The sequence below is a fragment of the Hypanus sabinus genome, chromosome 7 (genome assembly GCF_030144855.1).
Source record: "Hypanus sabinus isolate sHypSab1 chromosome 7, sHypSab1.hap1, whole genome shotgun sequence".
NCBI classification, from domain to species: Eukaryota; Metazoa; Chordata; class Chondrichthyes; order Myliobatiformes; family Dasyatidae; genus Hypanus; species Hypanus sabinus.
Window position 1 is genome coordinate 52340974 of NC_082712.1, and position 27142 is coordinate 52368115.

A 27142-nucleotide genomic window follows, 5' to 3' on the forward strand; every position below is an offset into this window, starting at 1 on the left:
TATATGTTGGCTGTGTGTTATTCCACTGAACATTGTGGACATGTTATGTTACCACCAGCAGCGTGACGACACTGGAGGGCTATCCCAGCGCATCCTCAGACTGTGTTGGTTGTTAATGCAGACGATACATCACTAATGAATCTCATAAAATATGAATTAATCTAAATGGATATCCACCAAGAATAAGCATGATTACATCAAATTAAATAAGTACAAAAACACCACAGAAACAGGCCCTTTGGCCCAACCACTCGCTGCTAGTTGTTATGCTCCATTCAATTCTTCTCACCATTCCTCAACTTAATCAGTCTGAATAACCCTTTCCTCTCATCTCACTCATGACTTTATCCACCCTTCTGTTAACAGAGGCTTCAACCACTTCCAGCAATGCTGACTTCTACATTCTGATCTTTGTCTGTGAATAGTAATAAAGAGCGAATTCTGATTAGTATTTCAAAAGTTAATCTTGCATTAAGTTGAGTGCAATATTCATGCTGGGCATATTGGGGCATTTTACTTCACAAAATATGCTAAAGAAATGCAATTTACTGTAACAGATGCACAGTGCAGTGGGGAGATACAGAAATCCAAAATGCTGATTGCAAAACAAAATGTGTCTGTTCTCAGCATGTTTTCAAAGCACTAGAAATTCCTCCTGAACATTAATTTGAAGTTCTCCTGTTGGTAAAACTCCATGAGTATACTTTCAATAACCATGGCCTATGTTGCTGATCATAAATGGGACTGAAATTTAATTAACATGGCAACAAGTAAACTGGAAGTATGGCTTTACAGACACAAAGATATACATGTACATCAACATTGTGGCACAGGCTTTCATTCTCAATCAGTAAAACTGTTGTAACCCTCTCAAAATTTTGTATATTAGTGACTTGCAAGTGAGTTTAGTGAACAGTCCTTATTTATCTATTTGATTTAAAAAAAAGTAGACACAGGAGCCCACAGATGCTCAAATCTGGAACACAAAAGCTGCTGCAGGAACTCAATGGTCAAGCACCATCTATGGAGGGAAATAAGAAATTCAATATCTTGTTTTGAGACCTTTATCTGGGCTCATTAAAATAATTACTTTTTTCCACCTTCTATTTTCTAAATTATGAAGTATATTGGAGCTTCACTATCGTGCTTAAAGAAAATGTTTAATCTAATGTATTTGGAGACAAAAACCGTCCCATTAAAAATTAAAAGCAATAAATGAAAATCTTGATTCTATTTTCAAAACACATAACATCAAGCTTTCCGTATAAAAAACAAAATGCTGTCAACACTGAAAATCTTAACTAAGTTCAGAAAGTATTTTAAATATTCTATAGCTTGGGTAGCTTGTGAGGAGAGAGAAACAGTTAAAATCTCAGATTAATGATCTGTCAGTAGAACTTGAAAATGATAAAAAAGCTTTCTTTTTCTAAGTTGCAGAGAAGAGATGGCAAGGGAAGGGGGAGGTGGTTGATGCGGGAGAACAGATCTATGGTTGGGATGAGATGGAGTGAAATAGAATAACACATATGATGTTGATGCTAGCTAGAGAGGGGAAGATTTCACATTTTCTCATGACTTTGAAGAATGCCATCTAGTCCACATCTTTTCTGGCATTTCAAACAATCCCATTCTTCCAGTTATTTCCTTGTAAACTGTTTTCATTCAGCGTAAACCATCTCCTCCCTATCTCCCCCACCAACACCATATCTCCTGCCACTCACCTATATGAGGGACAAGCTGCAGTACCAAATTAACCCACTCGCCCACTGAATGTGGAGGGAAACCAGAACCCACCACAAGAACAGGAGAATTTGTACATTGACAGCACCCGAGGTCAGGATGGCAGCAAAGTCACTGGAGAGTTGTGGGTCAGCAGCACCACTGGCAACTCCATTGCAACACCACTAGCACAAGGTTTGTTTACTACTACAGCTGATGCATCTGGAGGAGATGTTAATGGATGGAAATTAATTGAGGGCTGAATTGGCCAGGAGATATGCTGAAACTGTGAAATCCAAAACAAAACAGAACACTATAAACTCTCAGGTCAGTCAGCATCTGTATAGCTGTAGACCGAAAAGACTGAGTTAATGAGATGAGAATTGACAGATTCTGAACTAATTAATTCTCTCACGCTTAAGAGAGTAAATCACCATCAATCTATGATTGAGTCAATTTTGAAGATTCTGTCAGTATTCACTAGAGTGTGTTCCATTTTAATTATCTGGTGGAACCTAGCGCAAGAAACAATTTTCTCTAGCCCACAACCAAACTTTTAAAAACTTTCAACAGAACTGGTTAAATTTATTTCCTGACAGGAATCATTGAAAGTTTGTTTCCGTCAAATTAACGTCCACTTTTCTTAAACAATCTAACTATTAATTTGCAGCTGAATAACAGATTACCATAAGATAGAAAATGTTGATTTCACTTCAATTCGGCCTGTGTATTCTGTGACAAAATGGTACATTGACTCGGTTGTGAAAACAGGAAAATAAATCTTGCCTTGATTTGATAAAGTTCTACCAAATAATTAAAACAAGCTAAATGACTGTACTTCTTAAAACCACATGATCATAATTTGATGATGATTTTTAAACATTACATCAATCAATTCAGAAACAATCATTTCCTCTGCATAAATACTACTTAATACTATTACATTTATCTGCCTTTTACACCTACAATATTTATAATCTATTACATGGCTGTTCTTTGAACCTCTAAGCAAGATAATTGTCTCAAATTCAAAAAAAGCTGGAGAGTTATACGAAGTTATTTCCATGAAAGGTACAGAAAATATTGATGCATAAGGTGATGAATAACATCACCTTATGAATGACACTTGAAGCCTAATTGAATCTCATATTTTGAAAAGAACCTCAAATTTTTCATAATAGAGTGGTACTATTTAAAAATAATTTTGCATTTTAATTAACACTTACACAAGTTTAAAGCTTGCTTTTTGATCAAAATATATTACATTTAGTCAGCAAAATGCACACTGAATTTTTAATATTCAAAGCAACTGTTAAGTAAAATAATAAAGAAAATTTGTTATTCAGGATTTTTAAATGTCTATTTAGTACCTTAACAGGCATGCAGAAAGCCACTTATAAGTATAATTAATGTGTTAATAATAATCATATATTACTGCTCTTCCACTTGCAAACACAAAACACTGAATGAATATTAAAAATTATGTCAATAACTTGCCTTTATTGTCATTAAAATCAAAGCCCCTTTAATTGTACAATTTCACACATGATGTTCCATATCAAGATGGCTGTAGCTAGTAGATCAAAAAGGAACTGCTATATTTAGTCCTTCTGAATTAAATAACTCCTAAATTTACAAGCACCTTTTGCAAATCTATGACTTACTTATGGACTTCAGCCAGTCAAATCTGTCAGTCTGCTCTACCATTGGACCTTAACATGGAGATTTACTAGTGACTGAGGGGTGCGATCACTATGTCGATGATTCAATTTTACACATAATAATCAATATGTAATAGACTTTCACATCTGATGCCACTCAGATCTTCTGAAAGATCATTTCAAGGACCATCTATAAGACCCAAAGCATTGATTACCAAAGGCATTGTCGGACAATTGATCAGGAGACAAAGTGGATGTTCAGTGACTTTTTTTTTTAAAGTTTGTTTATTTTACTCTTCTTTTGAATTATTTTCACTATTTTTCTTATTGAGTTTTGAAGTGGGTGCAGAAGGACTATAGAGGATTATGCATATGCTAATGCGTGAGGTCATGGTAAATTGAACATCACGCAGAAAATGCAAGGATATACATTTTTGCAAAAATCTTCACATTGTTACCATCAACAGAGGAAGAACAAGAGCCTGAAGACCCATACTCAGTGTTTTTGGGAACAGCTTCTTTCTCTCCTCAGTCAGATTTCTGAACAGTTCAATGAACCCATGTACATACTCTCATCATTCTTCATTTGCACAACATATTTACTTTCATAACTTATATTAACTTTTAAGCTTTGAACTGTATTACTGCTGCAAAAAATCAATTTTTTCACAACGTGTTCATGACAATAAACCAAATTATGATTCTTAAGTGCAAATGCCAAATGTTAATTTTAAACATCACCAGAAGTTAACATGCAGTTGCAGTGAGCAATTGGATAAGTGGTATGCTGTTTCCATTATTGGAAAAGGATTTGAGAAAAAGTGTAGGAATTATTTACAGAAACTTTATGGCCATCATAAAACACTCTGAGTTAAGAAAAAGCTGAAAGCATACCTTTGTCTTGGATTTTAAATCTGCAAGAATATTTAAAACAATATTAAATACAATATGCATAATTAATCTTTGAATAATTAAAGAAAAAGTATTAACCAGGCTTGACAACATACTGCCCCGGTACCTGGTCTACTGTTCAATAAGGTGATGGCTAAACCTTGGTTCACTGTACCAGTGCATTTATACTTCACATTAGGAAGAGCTGTGATATAATCCCTTCAAAAGAAAAACACCATGAAATTTATAGTATCATATTAGATGGTGCATCAAGTTTTTGATAGACTGACTCAACTATTCCAATAAACAGCTTTAACTCATCCTTTATATTACCTGGCCAAAACTGCTCTGGCATAAGTTGACTTTTATTTGAGGTAAATCAGTTCTGACAGATGAGAATTCCATAGATAGTTTTTTTCCTTAGAATAGGTTAAGATGAAATTTAGTAACAAAAGCCACAAGAAGATAAGCAATTATCTTCAAATGTCAGTGAGTTAAAACTGCTATAAAGCAATTCTTTAGAAATAATACAAAAGGCTACAAGCAAGAAATTCCCTGCATAATTCACTGCTCTCAGCTGAACGGACCAATTTCAATTAGGGTACTACTGGAACAAAACATTGACCTTTTCCTCGACGGGCTACAGAAGAAGCTAACAAGTCAAGATCCCCACACTTTCTGGTAAGTAAGTGTACAGTTTTAGATAACCTTAATACTGAGTTCAGCCTATTATTTCATAAACATTCTACCTGGCACCATGTGTAGAATGAGTAGTGCCAGGCTTGAAGAGGTGGGTCCATTCCCAAATGTGAGTGGGCTTGTTGAAAAGAATTACAGAGAAGTCATTCACTAGTATGAGATTTCTTTTTAAATTTAATTCATTATTCATTTATTCTCTGCAATTTACATCACATTTATTTTTTGGCCCATATCCCATCACAGATTGCTGTGCAATCTACTTTTGTTAATTGCAAGTCATTTCTTGCTTGAAGAAAAAAATGAATCAATTTGCTTTTTTGCATTACTTTAATTCTAAACAACAATTTTAATTGAGTAATTTTGAATTATGATGTATAAACAATAATTGGTGTAACACTTAAGTTTTCTCCCCATATATCACCTCCATATTCACTGACCTGCAATGAATCCCAGTCTTACTCGGTGCTTCCAGGGTTGCAAAAGCATTAGTCCACATCCTGTATTTACTTCCTGGGGAGGATATCTCCCAGTAAAACATGAACATGTTCATCTGGAGATGATGTTGTTCAGAAGGTTCTTCGCAAGTCAAACATGCAGTGCAAATCTTATAGTTATAGCCATTTTATCCCTTTCTTTGTGGTACAGGTCAAGCAGTGTCAGCTTGAAACAACAAATAGCAGCTAAAGAACTAGCAGCAGAAAAAGGGAAAAAGCAAGAAAAGACAAGCACAAAAGAAGAGAAGGTCAGGGACAAGAACAAAAGACTGGAGGCTTCACAGTCCTTCTTTATAAGGCAAACCAGTAGAAACTGGCCAGGCAAAACCGATTTCTCTGATAAGAAACAATAAGGACAGTTTTGATTTACACTGCCATGGCATCTCAGGATTAGAATCAGAATCACAATCAGGTTTATTATTACGGGCATGCGACATGAGATTTGTTAACTTGGCAGCAGCAGTTCAATGCAACGCAATTCTGTACTGCAAATGAAATACAGAACAACAGAACCAGAACTAAAAATTGCTGAAAATGTATTGCAAATTTACAAACTGGTGATTATGTCAACGTATAAGCAAACATAAATTAAACTAAAAGGAAAATAACAATTACTTTATTCTTCCTTATAATCGTGTGCAGAAAATGACATTAAACAATGTTGAATACTGAATCCTTAAATAGCAATTTAGACTCAATGTAACAGACACATTTATTCCATGCTGATTCAGACACACTACCAGAGATAGAATGGAAGAAAGATTTCCACCCAATCAGCTCAAGTTAGTGAGCTGTGTGAACACGTGGAGAGTCAACAACCATTGGTCATTGGCGGAATATTTAATTATTTGCTAGCTGTAGAATACTTGGGTGGGATAAAGCTTGCTTTTCACCAGTTGCATGGTTTAATTTCAATGCTCATTGACTTCAGTTTTTTTTCTCTAAAATGTTTTGGTTAGTTAACTGCTCCCTTGATATCAAGGGCAGTCACTCAGTTCACTAGTTCATGCTTGGATCAAAGCTATGGTGAGTTCTGGGGTGAAGAAACCCAACCTGAGGATGTGAGACAGGTTATTGTTGTGTAAAGACCATGAGAAAGCACTGTTGACATCTGTTCTACCCTTCAGACAATTGATTTACATTTATGTTTTTTTTTCTGTGAGATTAAGCACATTCAGCCTTTATTTTGAAATGAGCAGCTTCAGATCTGTATTAGGTCACTCCCTGTGCAGTCAGTAAATAGCAAGTACAAAACCACTTTGACTGGCTGAAGGCCAGAGGTTTACGTCAAGAGCTAAAGAAGCTTCTATCTGAAACCATCCTGTTGTTTCCCCAGCAGAAACATTACTTGTAAGTTGATGTTATATTGCTTAAAAGTTAATCTAAAGGTATCAATAAGATTTTGCAGAAATAAAATGTTATTTTTGAGTTTATTGGACACTAACCAAGATGCGAATGGTTTACACAAACATCTTATCTATAGTACTGTCTGAATCCTATAATATTTACCTACAAAAAACTTAATTAAGTTCTTATTTACCTGTGAACATTTACTTGTGTGAAAGGAACAAGGTGGTAATTGCAAATACGAGGAAATCTGCAGATGCTGGAAATTCAAGCAACACACACAAAATGCTGGTGGAACGCAGCAGGCCAGGCAGCATCTATAGGGAGAAGCAATATTGACGTTTCGGGCCGAGACCCTTTGTCAGGACTAACTGAAAGTAAAGATAGTAAGAGTTTGAAAGTAGGAGGGGGAGGGGAAAATGCAAAATGATAGGAGAAGACCGGAGCGGGTGGGGTGAAGCAGAGAGCCAGAAAGGTGATTGGCAAAAGGGATATAGAGCTAGAGAAGGGAAAGGATCATGGGACAGGAGGCCTAGGGAGAAAGAAAGGGGGAGGGGAGCACCAGAGGGAGACAGAGAACAGGCAGAGTGATAGGCAGAGAGAGAAAGAAAAAGAGAGGGGGAAAAGAACAAAAAAAAATTGAATATATCAGGGATGGGTTAAGAAGGGAATGAGTGGCATTAACAGAAGTTAGAGAAGTCAATGTTCATGCCACCAGGTCGCCTCACCTGGAAGGATTGTCTGGGGCCCTAAATGGTGGTGAGGGAGGATGTGTGAGGGCAGGTGTAGCACTTGTTCCACTTACAAGGATTAGTGCCAGGCGGGAGATCGGTGGGAAGGGATGGGGGGGGAATGAATGGGGGGTGGTAATTGCAGTGTATTTTACCGGTTTTCAGTTTTACTCCATATTCACTATGTCATGCTATTGAGTCTACAATAAACCAAGGAGCTAGGACACTATATCCTGACTCCCATGTCATTTTTGAATGGAGCTTGGCTGATTGCCTGGTTGATGTTACAATGCCTCAGCAAGGACAGTACAACATCACTTTGTATTGTTTAGCCGATGGTTATTGCACCTTTGAGGATAACATTTTTGGAATCTCTTTCCCACTTTGGATGTTTGACTGTCCATCACTATTCACAGCTGGTTGTGGTAGAATAGACTTTATTTGTTAAGCTGGTTTCAAGATCACTTAGCACGGAGCTGCACTGTGATTTCACATGTTTCACATCACTTTTTGTTAGTTTAATAGTGTTCCTGTGAAGTGCCTTGGGACATTTTGCAACATTAATTATGCTGTGGTAATTATGATTATTGTGATATACACATTAAAACCAAGTAAAAAGAAAGAAATAAAAAGACTAGAATATAATCAGAAATATAATGGAGGAATTTTATTACCCATAGCATATGATGCTTGTTCAATATTAGCTGATGGTGCTGCAGAATTAATATTATTGTTCATTCAATTGCTTCAACAATTTGTGACATATTCGAGATCGTATTGGTGCTAAGCTGTGTCAAAAATTACAAATTTTGAATCAATAGACAATAGACAGTAGGTGCAGGAGTAGGCCATTCAGCCCTCCTAGCCAGCACTGCCATTCACTGTGATTATGGCTGATCTTACGCAATCAGTACCCCGTTCCTGCCCTCTCCCCATATCCCTTGACCCTGCTATCTTTAAGAGCTCTATCTAACTCTCTCTTGAGTGCATCCAGAGACTTGGCCTCCACTGCCTTCTGGGGCAGAGCATTCCACATATCCACCACTCTCTGGGTGAAAAAGTTTTTCCACATCTCTGTTCTAAATGTCCTACCCCTTATTCTTAAACTGTGGCCTCTAGGTCTGGACTCACCCATCAGCGGGAACATGCTTCCTGCCTCCAGTGTGTCCAATCTCTTAATAATCTTATATATTTCAATCAGATCCCTTCTCATCCTTCTAAATTCTAGTGTATCCAAGCCCAGTCGCTCCAATCTTTCAACAGTCCTGCCATTCCGGGAATTAACCTTGTGAATCTACGCTACACTCCCTCAATAGCAAGAATGTCCTTCCTCAAATTTGGAGACCAAACCTGCACACAATACTCCATGTGGGGTCTCACCAGGGCCTTGTACAGCTGCAGAAGGACCTCTTTACTCCTATACTCAATTCCTCTTGTTATAAAAGCCAGCATGCCATTAGCTTTCTTCACTGCCTGCTGTACTTGCATGTTTGCTTTCATTGACTGATGTACAAGAACACCTAGATCTCGTTGTACTTCCCCTTTTCCTAACTTGACCCCATTTAGATAGTAATCTACCTTCCTGTTCTTGCCACCAAAGTGGATAACCTCACATTTATCTACATTAAACTGCATCTGCCATACATTTCACCCAATCTGTCCAAGTCACCCTGCATTCTCATAACATCCTCCTGACATTTCACTCTGCCACCTAGCTTTGTGTCATCAGCAAATTTGCTAATGTTACTTTAAAATCCCTTCATCTAAATCATTAATGTATATTGTAAACTGCTGTGATCCCAGCACGGAACATTGCGGTACCCCGCTGGTCACAGCCTGCTACTCCGAAAGGGACCCGTTAATCACTACTCTTTGTTTCCTGTCAGCCAGTCAATTTTCAATCCATGTCAGTACTCTGCCCCCAATACCATGTGCCCTAATTTTGCCCACTAATCTCCTATGTGGGACTTTATCAAAAGCTTTCTGGAAGTCCAGGTACACTACATCCACTGGCTCTCCCTTGTCCATTTTCATAGTTACATCCTCAAAAAGCTCCAGAAGATTAGTCAAGCATGATTTTCCCTTCATAAATCCATGCATTCTTTTGTGTTTGAAATTAGAGAACATCCAGTATTATTTAACGTCAGTTAGTCAAACGTTTGTCTTAGTATATAGTACATATTTTACTTTTCTATGCATATAAAACACTTAAGAAACATATATATTCCAATAATTAAGCCATTACGTTGCTTAGTAATAATTGTAGCTTTCATCAGGACAGGGCCTTTCTCATGCTCCATTATTTTCACTTTATCCTTTAAAATTGTTCCAATCATTGACCGACTGTAGCCTAACACTTTTCCAATGACTGATGGCATTTCATCTCTTTCCAATTGCTTTATTATTTCTACTTTATTTTCAATCATGATCGTTTACCGTCAACGGAACTAAAACAGTACGTGTGGCAGGTCCCAAGCTCTGCCGGATTCTAAAGTCCACCGCACTGAGACAGGTTAAATAAGGGACATGAACATCCGCGTTTTTGGTATCTGTGGGATTCCTGGAACCAATCCCCCGTGGATAAGGAGGGATGACTGTGTTCTCTAATGTTGTATGATAACATGAATGTGGCTGTTTGAAGTTAAGAATGTGAAGATAGTAAGAATGTTTTAAGCTACAATGTCATGCCTTTTTCATACTGGATACAACAGCATGGATAAAGGTTTTCAAACACAAAAGAATGCAAATTGGTGCTTTATCTACATTCAATATTAAGTAGTAGTGGTAATCAGTTGCAAACTAATTTTTCTTCCACTATCAGAGGGATTGAACATCCTTATGAAATTCAGGAAATCAAATCTAAAATGTAACTCAAGTTTAGAGAGGCAATGTCCCAAAACTCCTGGTTCAAAATTCCAACTTTTCAACCAGTTTTCATATCAAAATCAATAAATTTGTTGTTACGGTGTACTACTCAATCAAAAGGATAATTTACTATATATCATTCCCATCGTTTTGCATCCAAATACTTGCCTGCATACGTATTCTGAAACAAAGGTCAGCATACTTTCACATCTGTGTGCTTCAATGTTTTTGAAAAATTATAGTTATTCACTGCAACACGAAACACTTCCATTCCTGTATTAATTTGATGTTGAAAAGTGCACTATGACAGAATATCAAGCAATGCTAAACCCCAAGGAACTTCTGACCATAATGCATAGGAAGAGTAATGGCATGAATATGAAGAAAAGTGCTTTCGTATTAGTCAAGGAGAAATGGTCATGAATACAGATACCAAGAGAATTATGAATACTAAAAAAAATATTTTCTTAAATCCCAGGGTTATAAATAACAACACATTATGCTCAAATAGAATAGTTAATAAATTTACATCAGAACCAAATTTGTATTCAACATATTGGGGAAGGCATAATAATGCCTATTTCTAAAAATTACATTTCTGTTTTCCCACAATTACTATACTGATACTCATTTGGGTTAATCAAATTTATTTTACAATCTGACCACCAACATGCATGATTGTCTCATTGAATTAAACAGCTTGGCAGGGTTACTATTCATCAAGGTTCACTCATAGAAACATAGAAAATAAGTGCAGGAGTAGGTCATTCAGCCCTTCGAGCCTGCACTGCCATTCAGTATGATCATGGCTGATCATCCAACTCAGAACCCTGTATCTGCTTTCTGTTCATATCCCCTGATCCTTTTAGCCACAAGGGCCATATCTAACTTCCTCTTAAATATAGCCAATGAACCGGCCTCAACTGCTTCCTGTGGCACAGAATTCCACAGATTCACCACTCTGTGTGAAGAAGTTTTTCCTCATCTCAGTCCTAAAAGACTTCCCCTTTATCCTTAAACTGTGACCCCTCGTTCTGGACTTCCCCAACATCGGAAACAATCTTCCTGCATCTAGCCTGTCTAGTCAATCGGGTCTTTCTTCATATGAAAGTCCTGCCATCCCAGGAATCAATCTGGTGAACCTTCTCTGTACTCCCTCTATGGCAAGAATGTCTTTCCTCAGATTAGGGGACCAGAACTGCACACAATATTCTAGGTGCGGTCTCACCAAGGCCTTTTACAACTGCAGTAGAACCTCCCTGCTCCTGTACTCAAATCCTTTTGCTATGAATGCCAACATACCATTTGCCTTTTACACTGCCTGCTGTACCTGCATGCCCAACTCCAATGACTGGTGTACAATGACACCCAGGTCTCACTGCATCTCCCCTTTTCCTAATCGGCCACCATTCAGATAATAATCTGTTTTCCTGTTCGTGCAACCAAAGAGGATAACCTCACATTTATCCACATTAAATTGCATCTGCCATGAATTTGCCCACTCAACTAACCTATCCAAGTCACCCTGCATCCTCTTAGCATCCTCCTCACATCTAACACCGCCGCCCAGCTTGGTGTCATCCTCAAACTTGGAGATGCTGCATTTAATTCCCTCATCTAAATCATTAATATATATTGTAAACAACTGGGGTCCCGGCACTGAGCCTTGTGGTACCCCACTAGTCACTGCCTGCCATTCTGAAAAGGTCCCGTTTACTCCCACTCTTTGCTTCCTGTCTGCCAACCAATTCTCTATCCACATCAATACCATACCCCCAATACTGTGTGCTTTAAGTCTGCACACTAATCTCCTGTGTGGGACCTTGTCAAAAGCCTTTTGAAAATCTAAATATACCACATCCACTGGCTCTCCCCTATCCACTCTACTAGTTACATCTTCAAAAAATTCTATAAGATTCGTCAGACATGATTTTCCTTTCACAAATCCATGCTGACTTTGTCCGATGTTTTCACCTCTTTCCAAATGTGCTGTTATCACATCTTTGATAACCGACTCTAGCATTTTCCCCACCACCGATGTCAGACTAACCGATCTATAATTCCCCAGTTTCTCTCTCCCTCCATTTTTAAAAAGGACTATACATTTTCTGAACTAAAAAAAAGACCATCTGTAAAACTCTACTAATGCAACCAAATGTACACTTACTCAAAGGGGGTGTGGGTGACGGGGTGGAGATATAACTCTACCAGTGAAGATGTAAGGTTCTCCTTCCCTCCACTAGCCTGCAGATCACCCCTGGGCAAAGTGCAGCACCTGGTTAGCCCCCCCCCCCCCCCCCACGACCGATCAGGTTGACGTGCAGTCATATTGGTGGATGATTGTACGAGTAGCTGGTGCATATCGCACATCCTGTTTATTCGACCACTGACGCCAGGAGGCAATCTCTGATGAATATTGATAATGGCTGGGATCATTCCTCTTGTAAAGATACTGCCCGGAAGGAAATGGCAAACCACTTCTGTAGAAAAATTTGCCGAGAACAATCACAGTCATGAGACCATAATCGCCTACATTACACAACACGGCACATAAAAATGATGGTGATGAATCTCAAGAGTGACCGTAAGCAGAAGAGTACAACAAACATCCTTTGCATCAATACAAGTTTTGGTATTAATATAAAACAGGGAAACAGCTGAAATAAACAACCCTTTAATCAAAAAAATACATTATTCAATGAATTTCCTGTTGATTCTTTGTTATGAAAATTACAATTAAGCATTAAATACTTTGTTTTAAACTCAATTAATAACAAGGAGAGGGTGAATGGAAAAGTTAGAAATAAATATGACAAAGTGTACAGAATAGTTCAGAAACAGAAAAGATCAGACGAGAATAGAAGTCTATAGTATATACTAAGCATATTGGAGAGCACTCTTGGTCACAACATTTTCCACAGTTGAAAGAACCAAGCAATTAATGCAGCCAATAAAAAAAAGTCATAGCACTGGTAACTCTCAGATCCCATTGTGAACTGCTTCTGCTGATTTACAACACTCAAATGAGCCATCTTTCTTCACTTCACTGTGCTCTTTCGTGGCAGCTCACAGAATAAGGGGTTCCTTAAGGTTGTTATAGTCAGCGGGGGTGGTAATGGAGAAAAGCTCCCACTACCTATTAAATACTCCCAAAGGTGTGCACTTCAAATAGCCGCTGATAACCAAGACCAGCTACCTTCACATGCAGCTTAGCTACCAAGCCTGGCGGAACTATTTCTACTGACAGGAAAAGGGACAAAGGTGAGTTATGGGCATCTTAAAACCAGTCACTTCGGACAGTTGGGCTCGTTATCTGTGGTTGGCACCTCACCTTGGAGGAGGAAAGCTCTGATCTCAAGCCTCTGCTGTCTTGGGTTATACTCCCTCATGGGGAGGGCTTCAGGAGTAAACCCCGAGGGAAAAATCTGGAGGTGGAGTCCTTCATTGAGCAACCCCTGCAATGCTGCTGGCACCAAAATGCATTGGTCTCTACTGTTCCTTTGGGTTCACCAGATGCATGGAGAGGGGGAGCTTGCTACATGGCTAATAGCTTGATCTCTGTATCCTACCCTGGTCTGAGTATCGAGACAGCAAGAATGCAATATCCATGGTCAACTCTGATCAACAGAGGCCTTACTCATATTTTTCAGGAGCATTTTTCACACATTTAAAGCACATTGTCACCTTATTAGAGACAGGCCACAGAGCCGGCAAAGCTCATATAAACTTAATGGATGGCTAATTCTTAAGTTCGAACTGTAATGACACTAGGACTGGTCCACATAATGAGAAATCTGATGATGATTCACATGAGCATGTTAAGCCACATGACCTCATGCCAGGGAGCCTGCAGGAAATGTTAAGCAGCGAGGAAATATCCTGATACAATTTTCAGAGATCTTTATGCCACATAAACAACCATTGCTACAGAATGGAGGATTTGTGTCACCTCAGACTTTGGTTGTGGCTTATTCTTGCCATTTGTAAGGCAGCTCCTTAAGAACATAATGACTGTGGTTCAAGGTCTAGAAATTTTTGAGCACAGAATGTCAAGTGCGACAATAGACTAAATGATAAGTTACAATTCAGGATGGGTCACCTCAAAATGCAGCTGGTGAGATTTCCATTATCTACCTCAATATTGTAATCTTCCTTCAGATGGATCAGAGCTCAAAAAACAAGTAGATTTATATAAATTTTGTTCTGGTGAGAGCAGCAGTAGAGTAGCTATATATTTTTCTGTTTCCTCATAGCAAAGGCAGTACGTGTGTGGAGGCAGCTGCAGGGATTTAGCTTGCATCGTCAATTGCAGTTCACACTGGAGGTGCTTTCTCAAATTGTTCATCATTGGGCAGACAGATTTGCAACTCAAAATTACTATGTCAACTACACTACATTGGCAAAGTTCCTCACTGAGAGCATAGAAACCAAAAGGCTGTGCCTGGGAATTATTGTTCCATAATGCAACCTCTAAGTCACCAGATTCAGCACAGAACCCACAGAATGACTTGATGAGGTCCATCTCATGGCAGTCCACACAACTAGTGAGAAAATAAGCATAGCCCTGTTAATTTGAAAGAGTTTGTTAACCATGATTAAATACATAAATCTGGGTAAGGGGCTTTATTTCCTTAATAATTTTATTAAGTTTCAAATCTTTTTAGTGATTTCAATCCATTTGGTTTGCTTGTAAGTGACAAATTTTCAGGGAGATTTAAAAGTCATTATAAAGCAGCCTTGTGGTGTGGCCTTATGGTACACCACTTGAGATGACATTGTTAATTGCAGACTTTTCTGGTTCACAGGATAACTGTGGTAGAGGTCTGGAAAATGCTGGACCCTGGAGATCACAAGAAGTGAGATCATAGCAGCAAGTGCAAACGATGCAACAAAACATTTGCAAATTGGAGTCTAGACATAGTCTAATAAAGGCAAATTATTGAAGGCCCAAGGAACAGTGCAGCCAGCATCTTGTCTTTGGTTAGATTTGCGACATTTATTTGAGAGAATGCCAAGAAATCTGCCACAACAAAAAGGTATTTCATTTTCAAAGAACTGAAAAAAGACTATTTGCCAAAGTGTATCGCTGTTTATCATCAAAAACAATAATCAGCACCAGATTTGGTGAAAGAGATGGCATCTGATGACTGCTTTAATGGAGAAAACATTGGTAACAGTTAGACAGGTTTAAGAGGGAATTTCAGAGTTTTGGGTCTTGATTAAGTTTAGAAATTATCAAGTGTCTAGAATTGAAAGTGCACCCAATTCAGAGGATTTTCAGGCTGGGAGGGATTATAAAGGTATGGTGAACAAAATTATAGGGAAATTGGAAAACAAGGACAATAATTTTTAAATTGAGGCTGTGTGTGTACCTATCCAGGGGACATTAGAGATTAGCAACCCAGATATCATGGGTCTCGACATACTGTGGCGACCCACTTTCTGCGCAGGCGAACCAGCTCACAAATAGCCAGCGCGCAGGGGAGACTTTGGTAATGCACCTCTGACATCATTTCCACCCGGAGAGGGCAGGCACTAGGGATTAAATGCCTATGCCGTGAAGTTTGAATAAACTAGTCTCCAAACGACTTACTGACTGCGTGTCGTTATTTCAGCACTGTGTGTAGCACATCGCTACAATACCATAATTTTTCACTTTACACTTAACATTGACGTAGTAGGCTCATTTGATTCATGTCAGCCCGGGCAACAATACTATTAACCCCAATCACCCTCAGCTCATCTGCAGTAATTTAATCATTCTCTCACATGCCCATCAACTCCTCCTTGATGCTTTCCATGTTCATCAAGAGTAAGGGGTAATTTTCATCAACCAGTTACCCAAATGAGGTTTGTGGGATGGGAAGGGAAACCAGATCACCTAAGCTGGAAATGCAGCCATGGAGACTGTGTATAAACATCACCGGAGATTAGAGTTGATTCTTGGTCCTCAGAGCTGAAAGGGAGCAGTGTTAACTGCAGTGATACTGTATTACCCTTTAGTTTCAGTGGCCCTCATGTCAGATAGAATAGGAGGCAGCCAGGCAACCAAAATGCAGTAAAATATTTAGTTCTCGAGGTTATAAAACCTAGGATGGGAATTTCAGCAGCACATGAATAAAAGCCTAGCAGTAATGGAGGTAGAAATGAAGTCTTAAAGGATGTGATGGACATACAGCTCAAAACTCATCTTGGGATTAACTAAAAACTCACCTGCAGCAAAATTGTATTTCCAATATTTTGATTCTAAATTGCAACAACTTGTGAAAGCAAGGACTTTATTCTTTCCCTTGATAAATTATACAAGATAGGGCCTTATTTTGTACTGTAACATCATGAGCACAAGGCTAGCTAGCCATCTGTTCTGTTAATTAAAGAATATTCAGCAAATGTCGAGTAGAAATGTAAACACCAGCTGTAACCTTAGTTGGTTTCCTTTTCCATTTCCAAAGTTTCCTCATTAAAACCTTGTTTCTTGCATGTGACATAATTTATACAAATGCAAGCAGCATTATTGAGAATGTTGTCAACTGCAGTAGTGAAGCAATTTCTTTTAACTGTCCAAGATCTTACATGGCTGACAGTGCATCCCCACATTACTTGACAGTCACAGATCCTGTTAGTAGCTTGTCAAGATTGTAACACATTATCTTTAAATCCAAATTTACATCACTGAAAAACCTTGCCTGTTGAGCAAAGCACAGAGATGTGGAATTAATTACTGTATATGAATGATTTGAAAAGAATGACTGTGAAGTTGATATCACGTGGAAAAAAATAATTTCAGAGTCATTTTAAATGTGGATGTTTTAAAAAATGTTATTTATCAATAATGGAATCAATTCATCAAATAATTCACAACAATACCAAAGGTAATGCTGTGATATTTCATGGTTTCCAAGCCAAGACGAAATTAAAATCTTTGGCAGATAATCAGAATATATCTACCAAACATTATAATAGTATTACATTAAAAATGCTTCTGGGTGCACTTCTTAATATGGTCCCTTAGAAATACAGGAAGAGAATTTTCTGTATAATTATCAGTAAAAGTTGGACAATAAGTAGACCATCTATATTCCATGGCACTGCACAGGGTAAACCTTCAAAGCAATGAATTATTGTATTGATGCTGCAAATGAAATTCCATCTCTATTTTAGAATTATAAACTGTCATTTTTATAGTTCTATTACAAAATCTAAGATCCACACTTGTAATAAAAGAGCTTTTTATCGAGGTAACACAATTACATCTGCTGATCAGTGATGACAATACAGTAATTCTTGGAAATAGAGGGGAAAAATCAGCCCTTGTGCAGACATACAGCAGGAAATGTGTGATTAACTGTCAAGAAGTTAAAGATTAGCTTTATTTGTCAAATGCATATCAGAACAGCGAAACATAGTGTAGAATATCACTTTGGCCAAAGACAAACACAATTCAAGGATGTGCTGGGGGCAGCCTGCAAGTATCGCCATGCATCCGATTCTAACAGAGCAAGCCTACAGCTTACCAACACTAACTTCTATATTTTTGGAATATGGAAGGAAACCCACACAGTCATGGGGAGAACATACAAACTTCTTTTAGAGATCGATGGGAATTGAACCCCAATTACAGATGTCTTAATCGTGTTATGTTAGCTGCTAAGCTGACCAATGTGGCCTAAATGAGAGGTTCTCACTGAAACACAGTATCCACAGGGGGCTTAATGGGGCAGATGCTGAGAGGACATTTCCCCCGTGGAATATTCTAGAGCAAAGAGGTTTTGGCCTTCCATGTTGAAGCGTCTCTACATTGAAGAAATATATGGTCTGCAGCCAACTATTTGGACAATATTATTGCTAGACTACACAACCTACAGTTCAATATCAACAGCCACTCAGAGTCTGCCACAGCTAACTGTTGGGCTGATGAATGAGGGAACATTTGCCATAGCTACACTCAACCAGACCCTGGGGAGATAGACAACTCCTAGCAACTACTGCCATGCCATTCTCTCTCCCTCCCCAATACTGAACTCATGGGTTGCAATATGTGACCCATGAACACAAAAGGTGACAAATCCTGCATGCAACGAGTAAACAGGGAGAGTTTTATAGTGTACAAGGTGTGAGAGAAAACAGAAAAGGGAGCGCCAAAGCATGCTTAATAAATTAAATAAATGGCAAACATGGTCTGGATTTGTTCCCATCAATTTTAGAAGTGTTCAATATCAGAATTGTTAAATCCATTCACAAAACTTATAGTAACTCATACAATAAGTTTGTTTATCCTAATCAAAACATTGTATTTGCAATAGTAGTTAACAAACATCAGTAATATTTTTAATGACTGAACTAGATGAAATTAAATATTAGTGGAAGGTTAAATACATTGTTGGTTTGAATAGAAAAGGATCATAGAGGCTCACCCAATGTATTTTCCATTTGAAATGTAACTTATTGTAGATATAAAATATGGTAATTGTTAATGCAAGTCTGAAAAAGACTTCTTCACGGACTTGTCTGTCATTGTGAACTAATGTCTTGTATTGTGCGATCTTTTTTTCTCTTCACTTTCTGGAACATTTCTTGTACAACTTATATGTTGTTTGTTGTCTGAACCTAATACTACTGTAAGTTTTTCATTGACTTGTACCTCACTGTATTTGTGCAAATATCCGGACTCTCCACAGATGCTGCCTGCAATGCTGAGTAGCTGAGTATTTTCAATATTTCTTTAATTTCAGATTTTCAGCATGATTAAAATTTTGCCAAAGTTTAATGATACTGGTATTGTACAGAACAGTCAAAGAGCAAAATACTCCAGCACTGGAACCACTCACTGGATCAATGTGTCAGTGATGCACAACAATTCCATATATAGTCATCCCCCCTCCTTAAAAAAGATCACTATTATGTAAATAATAAACAACTGGTGGCATTTTAAATCATTTGTTTGCATTTTGAAATCACAATTCGCCTTGGTATTTAGTGATCATTATTCAAAACAATTATTGCTTACTATCAGTTCTACCCGAAACCAAAAGTAGCTTTGTGATGTCCATTGTGGAAGTTTAATTATCATCCAGCCATATAATGAATATAGCCAAACAAAACAGCATTCTTCCAGGGCCAAAGTGCAAAAGCACACAGCACAATGCACTTAGCACATATGGTTATGATCTCAGAAAAATATACAGTCACACTAAAAAAAATAGCCCAAGTACCCGAGTTCCAAGTTCTGAATTGATCAGGAATTGTCTTGGTCCTGACCGACTGAACAAAGGAGGGGCAGCACCACCAGGAGGGTCCAGTCCCCAAACCAAGTATGGATTCCACTGTGCCTTGCAGGGACTCTCCCACACCAACTCAGCATCTCCTCTCCTGGTTGGCTCTACCAATGTTGGTCTAGCCAATGAGCCAGTGAACTGAACTTGCAGTATTCTACACTGCCAATGTCCAACAGAGACTTGTGATCACAACAAAAATACCCAATGCAATCACTCCCACTGCGATAGTACACAATAAGTCTTGGCGACAACACAACAGCGGTACACAATAAGGTAAGCTCCATGCTATCAAGCAACTAGCTGATGTTGCAGTACTTGATGTCCTTAATATCCAGCTATGACTTGGGACCATAAAAAAAGTCATACACGATGAACAAATATACCTTTGATTGGGCCTGGAGTGGCCGCTGCAGCAGCCACTTTAGGTCCAATGAAACCCTTGCATCGTGAGTTTCATGTGAAAGTGCCAATGTTATTGCCAATAATTCACATACGTCTCTTTACCTGCAGTGATCTCTTCAACAATCAAGAGAAATCACTTGAGCAGACTGGAATTTTAGCTACTGAGAAACCATGCTGTCTTTTGTGGCTGCCTGTGAGGAGATGAATCTCAAGGTTGTATAATGTATACATACTTTGATAATAAAAGTAATTTGAACTTTGAAACTCCCCAAAAAATGGTTACATGTCCATGATTTACTACACCATCCTGCTCCTAAATTAAGTTTGAAAGGTATTCTTGAGGTAACAGATTTTAAAATTAAAATATCAGTTAATTTATAATATTTTGGATAATATTTTAATGTCAGCAGATTTTGATCATTTAGACTCATGGAAAATACAGAGAAACAGGACCTACGTCTAATCTAGTCCATGCTGAAATAATTTAAACTGCCTATTCCCATCAACCTGCACCGAGACCATAGTCCTCCATCACCCAACTATCCATGTACTCATCCAAACTTCTCTGAACTGTTGAAATCAAGTTCCCATGCACCACTTGCGCTGGCAGCTCATTCCACACTCACCACCCTCTGAGTGAAGAAGTTTCCCCTGATGCTCCCCTTAAACTTTTCATCTTTCAACTTTATCCCAAGATGTTTGGTTGTAGTCCCACCCAATTTCAGTGGAAAAAGCCTGTTTGCATTTACCCTATCTATACCCCACAAAATTTTGTATACCTCTATCAAATCTCCTCTCAATCTTCTACATTCCAATGAATACAGTCCTAACCCATTCAATCTTTCCTCATAACCCCGATCCTACAGACCCAGCAACATCCTTGTAAATTTTCTCTGCACTCTCAATTTATTTTTCATCTTTCCTATAGGTAGATGACAAAAATTGCACACAATACACCAAATCAGGCCTCACCAGTCTCTTATACAACTTCAACATAATATCCCATCTCCTGTACTCAATACTTTGTTTTATGAAGACCATCATGGTAGTAGATGGTAGTCTCTCTGACTAAAGGCCTGTGACTAGTCAAGTGCCACAGGGACGGATGCTGGATCCTTTGTTGTTATTCATCTATATCAATGTGGATAATAATGTGGCTAACTGCCACTCACAAAGCCAATGTCTAATCCAATTTCAACACGAGTGAATCTGCAGATGCTGGAAATAAATAAGAAACACAAAATGCTGGCAGAACTCAGCAGGCCAGACAGCATCTATGGGAGGAGGTAGTGATGATGTTTCGGCCGATGAAGGCCCCTGATGAAGGGTTTCGGCACGAAATGTCATCACTACCTCTTCCCATAGATGCTGTTGGGCCTGCTGAGTTCTACCAGCATTTTGTGTTTTTTATTTGTCTAATCCAATTTACTACCTTATCTTGAATGCCCATTGAATGAACCTTCTTGACAAACTTCTCATCCGGGACCTTGTCAATGCCTTGCTAACATCAATGGAGACAACATCCACTACCTTGACTTCATCGACTTTCCTGGTAATTGCCTCAAAAATATTCTATAAAATTGGTTAGACATGACCTAACATCCACAAAGCCATGCTAACTATCCTTAATCAGTCCATGTCTGTCTAAGTACTTATATATCCATTCCCTTTGAATACTTTCCAATAACTTTCCCAAAACTGATATCAGACTCACCAACCTATAATTTCCTGGTTTATATTTAAAGCCTCATTGGCTACCTTGGTACCTCTCATATCACTAAGGATGATTTACGCTTTGCCTCATTACTTTAAAATCTGTGTCCATCTCCCAAGCAAATACAGACACAAAAGATGAATTTAAGATCTCTCCCATCTGTTTTGGCTCCAAGCACTAATTTCCATTCTGATCTTTCAAAGGACCAAGTTTGTCCCTTATGAACCTTTTGCTCTTAGCATATCTGAAAAATCCCAAAGGATTCTTTTTTACCTTGTCTGCTAGAGCAATTTCATGCCTCCTTTTCACCCTCCAGATTTCTTTAAGTGTTCTCTTGCATAACCATGGTCTCTATTATATACTAGGATCTCCCAGTTGCCACACTTTTTAATTCCACATCCCATTCCCATTCTGTTATGTCTATCCATGGCCTCCTCTATTGTCAAAATGAATCCAAAAACAGGTTGGAGGAACAACACCTTATATACCGGCTGGGTAGCCTCCAAACTGATGGCATGAACATTGACTTCTCTAACTTCCGTTAATGCCCCTCTTCCCCTTCTTACCCCATCCCTGGCATATTTAGTTGTTTGCCTGTTCTCCATCTCCCTCTGATGCTCTCCCCCCCCCTCCTTCTCCTGAGGCCTCCCGTCCCATGATCCTTTCCCTTCTCCAGCTCTGTATCACTTTTGCCAATCACCTTTCCAGCACTTAGCTTCATCCCACCCCCTCCGGTCTACTCCTATCATTTTGCATTTCCCCCTCCCCCTCAACTTTCAAATCCTTTACTATCTTTCCTTTTGGTTAGTCCTGACAAAGGGTCTTGGCCTGAAACGTTGACATCGCTTCTCCCTATAGATGCTGCCTGGCCTGCTGTGTTCTACCAGCATTTTGTGTGTGTTGTTGTTTGAATTTCCAGCATCTGCAGATTTCCTCGTGTTTGCTCTCTATTATATTTTCCAGATAAAATTACACACAGAACTCCTTTTTGGACTGAGATGGAGACTTCCTAATTATCCCTTATAAGATTTATGTCATCTCCACACTGGAGTCCTCAGTGCAAGCTTGGATATGTTCCAATGAAAATGAGTTTGGCAGCATGCAAGTTCACATGTGATGTTAAAATCATGACCAAGGTGCACTTTCCATAAATGTCAGTTCTTTGGATTGGGGATGGTGGTGGTGGTGAAGAAACAGTGGGACGTTACGAAGACAGTCATTCATTCAAAGACTATTACATAAATTCTGTTCAGGACAGAGTTAATGATGAAACACAAGCTTCATGGAACGGATAGACTCATCTACTGCCGTAAATATTTTCACTTAAATACCAAGTTCATGGAAATATACTATGATTCCTCATTCATATACTTATGCATAAAATGAAATACATGTGTGGACAAACAGTACATTGTGGAGAAGCAGACCATGCGGCGTCAGGAAGACTAGTTTCAAACTGTACCAAGTTAGTTGTGCAGCATGATGGTCTAATTTCAGAATCTCTTTGGGGTGGTAGTGGGAGTTAAAACACAAATCCCATTCCTCAATGCTACCCAGGTAGAAAATCTATGGGAGTGTTAGTCAAATGCTGTAATTGCAAAGATTCAATAATCACCTTCTTGAAGTGGCACCATGGAAAGAGCATCTGAGTGATGACCAAAGATTGCCAGCGCTTGTGAAACATGTTACTCTCTGGACCTCTATTTCCTTCACCACTGAAATGCACCTCTCTGCAATCAATCTTTAAATTTGCTTTCACAATCTGCTGTTTTAGATCCTTCATTAGTTGTGAACTGTCAAGATTGTATTTCCTTTCTACAAAAGTTGGTTTTGTTCCATTTCAATTCTTTCCTTTGAAAACCACGAAGAATAGGAAAGCTGAAAGATTCAATCTCTTTACATGCAACATCAACAAAACAGTAATTTTAGAATGCAAATAATCATTGGTGTTGGGCTTAAATTTATTGTACTTTTTCATTTTATCAGTGCTAATTTATCTTTACAAATGATAACAATTATATTAAGCATTTAACAGCATATTAAATTTTTTTGGTAATTTTTGGTAGACTTTTAAGTCAGTTGTCAGTTAATAATATGTTGCATTGTGTCATAGACCTCAGGGCAAAACAAAGATTTTGAGACAAAAATCAACAGCACCAAATCCCATGTAGTAGCAAAATCTGTTCTAATAAGGAGCAACGTTGAAAAGAGAATTAAGTGCAACAGACAGCTTCCTTTAACCACAAATGCAATGCAGTTAAAAAATGAGACAACGTTCCCCTGGAATTATATCACAAAAGCATATGACAAAACAGACTACACCAGAAAATCCTCATAACGTTTGGCAATCCCCAATCCAGAGTCCGGAGAGGCTGTTGCATATCGATATCACGCTACCCTCTTAGCGCATTCCCCAGAAAGGAGCTCCAAATCCACCAGACAAACAAGACCAAAAACTAAAGCTACAAGACCTGCACAAAACCACATAGTTACAACAGTGCAAACAATAGCATAATTGATTAAACAAAACAGACCATGGCCACAGTAAAAATAGTCCAAAGATGTTAAAAGACTTTAAGTTCAAAAGAAATCACCACACAGTTTCCACAAGTCCCCAGGGTCCTGACAGACTCGCCATCCCACGCCGGCGGCAGAGTACCCCCGCTATGGACTTCCATGGCACCGCCCGACTCAGCCTCGCAGACACAGCACACAGTGAAAGCTCCGTCGAACCCAGCCTTGCAGACACAGCACACACCGAAAACGACCTGACCGCAGCGGTCCGAGTCCGTCGAACCTCCGAGCCAATGATCATCCCCTCCGGCACAACTTCTCCGTGCACCATCCTCTGCCGAGCGTATTAAGATGCCCCTGCCAACGGCCATCGGCAACGCGACCCCGAGGACTGGGGGCCTGTTCTTCCCAGCAGCGACCCGGACCTCACAGCAGCAGCAGCAACGAAGTAGGTCTTCCTGGAGATTTCCAGATGTTCCACCGTGCTCCCATATCTGTTTTCAATCGATTATGATTGCACACGGCACCCCGCTTCACAAATAACAGATAATCAGCCCATAACTTTATAATATTTGCATAGTTTCAAATATACAATACAGTACATGATGAGGCACAATGCAACTCAAATTGATACAAAAGCATTAAGTTAATACTCAAGTAACTTAAAAATCACAACATGCTGGCAGAACTCAGCAGGCCAGACAGCATCTGTGGGAGGAGGTAATGATGGGAGGAGGTAATTTTGGGCCAAAACCCTTCATCAGGAGTGAAGTAACATAGGATGGTCGCGGGGGGATAAGAAGTGGGGGGAGGGATGAAGTAGAGAGCTGAGAAGTGATAGGCTGGAGGGAAATAGGCTGGGGGGGAAGGTGGAGAATTATGGGAAATAAAAGAAAAAGAAAGGTAGGGCTGGGGGGAGATTATAGTGAGGGGAGAAAAGAGAGAGAAAGAGAACCAGACTAAAATTATAGACAAGGATGGGGTAAGGTGGGGGGCAAGGGGTATCAACGGAGGTCTGTGAGTTGAATGTTCATGCCGGCAGGTAGGAGGCTACCTAGGCAGGCGATAAGGTGTTGCTCCATTGACCTGCGTGTGGCCTCATCTTGACAGTAGAGGAGGCCATGGACAGACATGTCGGAGTGGGAGTGGTCTGTGGAATTGAAGTGTGTGGCCACAGGAAGATCCCACCACTGCTGGAGGACTGAGCACTGGTGTTCGGCGAAACAGTCTCCCAGTCTGCGGCGGGTCTCCCCAATGTATAAATGGCCACATCGGGAGCACCGGATACAGTATATCACCCCAGTTGACTTGCAGGTGAAGTGGTGCCTCACCTGAAAGGACTGTCTGGGGCTTGGAATAGTGGTGAGGGAAGAAGTGTGGGGGCAGGTGTAGCGCTTCTTCTGTTTGCAGGGATAAGTGCCCGGAGGGAGGTCGGTGGGGAGGGATGGGGGGGGATGAATGGACAAGGGAGTCGCATAGGGAGCGATCCCTGCTGAAAGGCAAGAGTGGGGGGGGGGGGGGAGGCTGGTGGTGGGATCCTGTAGGAGGTATGCAACGTATAATCCTCCGAATCTTCCGCCACCTCCTACGGGATCCCACCACCAGCCACAATGATCCAGGTAACCAAAGCCCTGCCCTCTACACCAGTCTCTCAGCCACACATTAATATGCCTGATCATGCTATTCTTGTGCTCATTAGCATGTGATACAGGTAATAATCTTGACATTACTGCCCTGAACGTCACAAGGATGATTCCAGGAATGAAAGAGTTATCATATGAGGAACACTTGAAGGTTCTGGCTCTGCACTCGCTGGAATTTAGAAGAATGAGGGAGGAATCTCACTGAAACCTTTTGAATGTTGAAAGGCCTAGAGAGAGCAGATGTGGAAAGGACGTTTCCTATGGTGGGCGAGTACAGGACAAGGGGGCGCAGTCTCAGGACAGAGGGGTATCCATTTAAAGCAGATGCAGATAAATATCTTTGGCTAGAGTGTGTTGAATTTGTTACAACAGGCAACTATGGAGACCAGATTGTTGCCTGTATTTAAGGCTGAGATTGACAAGTTCTTGATAGGCCATGGCATCAAAGCTTACAGGGAGAAGGTCGAGATGTGGAACAGAGGAGGAAAAAAGGATCAGCCATGATTGAATGGTGGAGCAGACTCGACGGGTCAAATTACCTAATTCTGCTCCTGTGTCTAAAGGTCTCAAGGTTTAAATTAGATTCTCCAATAGGGAGGTAATTAACTGAATTGCCATTGATGGTACATTCACAAATATGTGAACAATCCTCAAGCTTCAAACTGATATGAACATCTTGACAATATAATTCCTGGTATGTATAATTTTATTACTTGTCATAAATCCTATAATGTCAAAAAGCCCTGTTTTACCCTGCATCTATTTTAATGCCAATAAATCAAAAAGCAGCATCTCATCTAAGTTGCAAGGAATAGTCCTGAACCTTATATTTCTTGCTAGATTGAAGTAAATTTTATTTTTTCTAGGACCCATAACATCAACCTGTCAGCCTCTAAACAAAATTCCTTTAAAAGGACTGAAGTGCAACCATTTGAAGTTTATATAGACTCTCAGATAGTAGGATCTCAAGATAAACAAGCTGAAAAATTACCACTGTAGTTCCTCATATTTTCAAGCATAAATTCCAATTTTTAATCCAAGTCTACTAATAGTCTCCTGATTCTTGTTGTGTGCCTTACTGTCCAAATAAGATAGTAAAATAACGTTATACATTCCTTTTCATTTCTTATCGTTCAAACCAAATTAATTCCTTAATGAAAATAATTAACTCTAATAATCAACTTGTT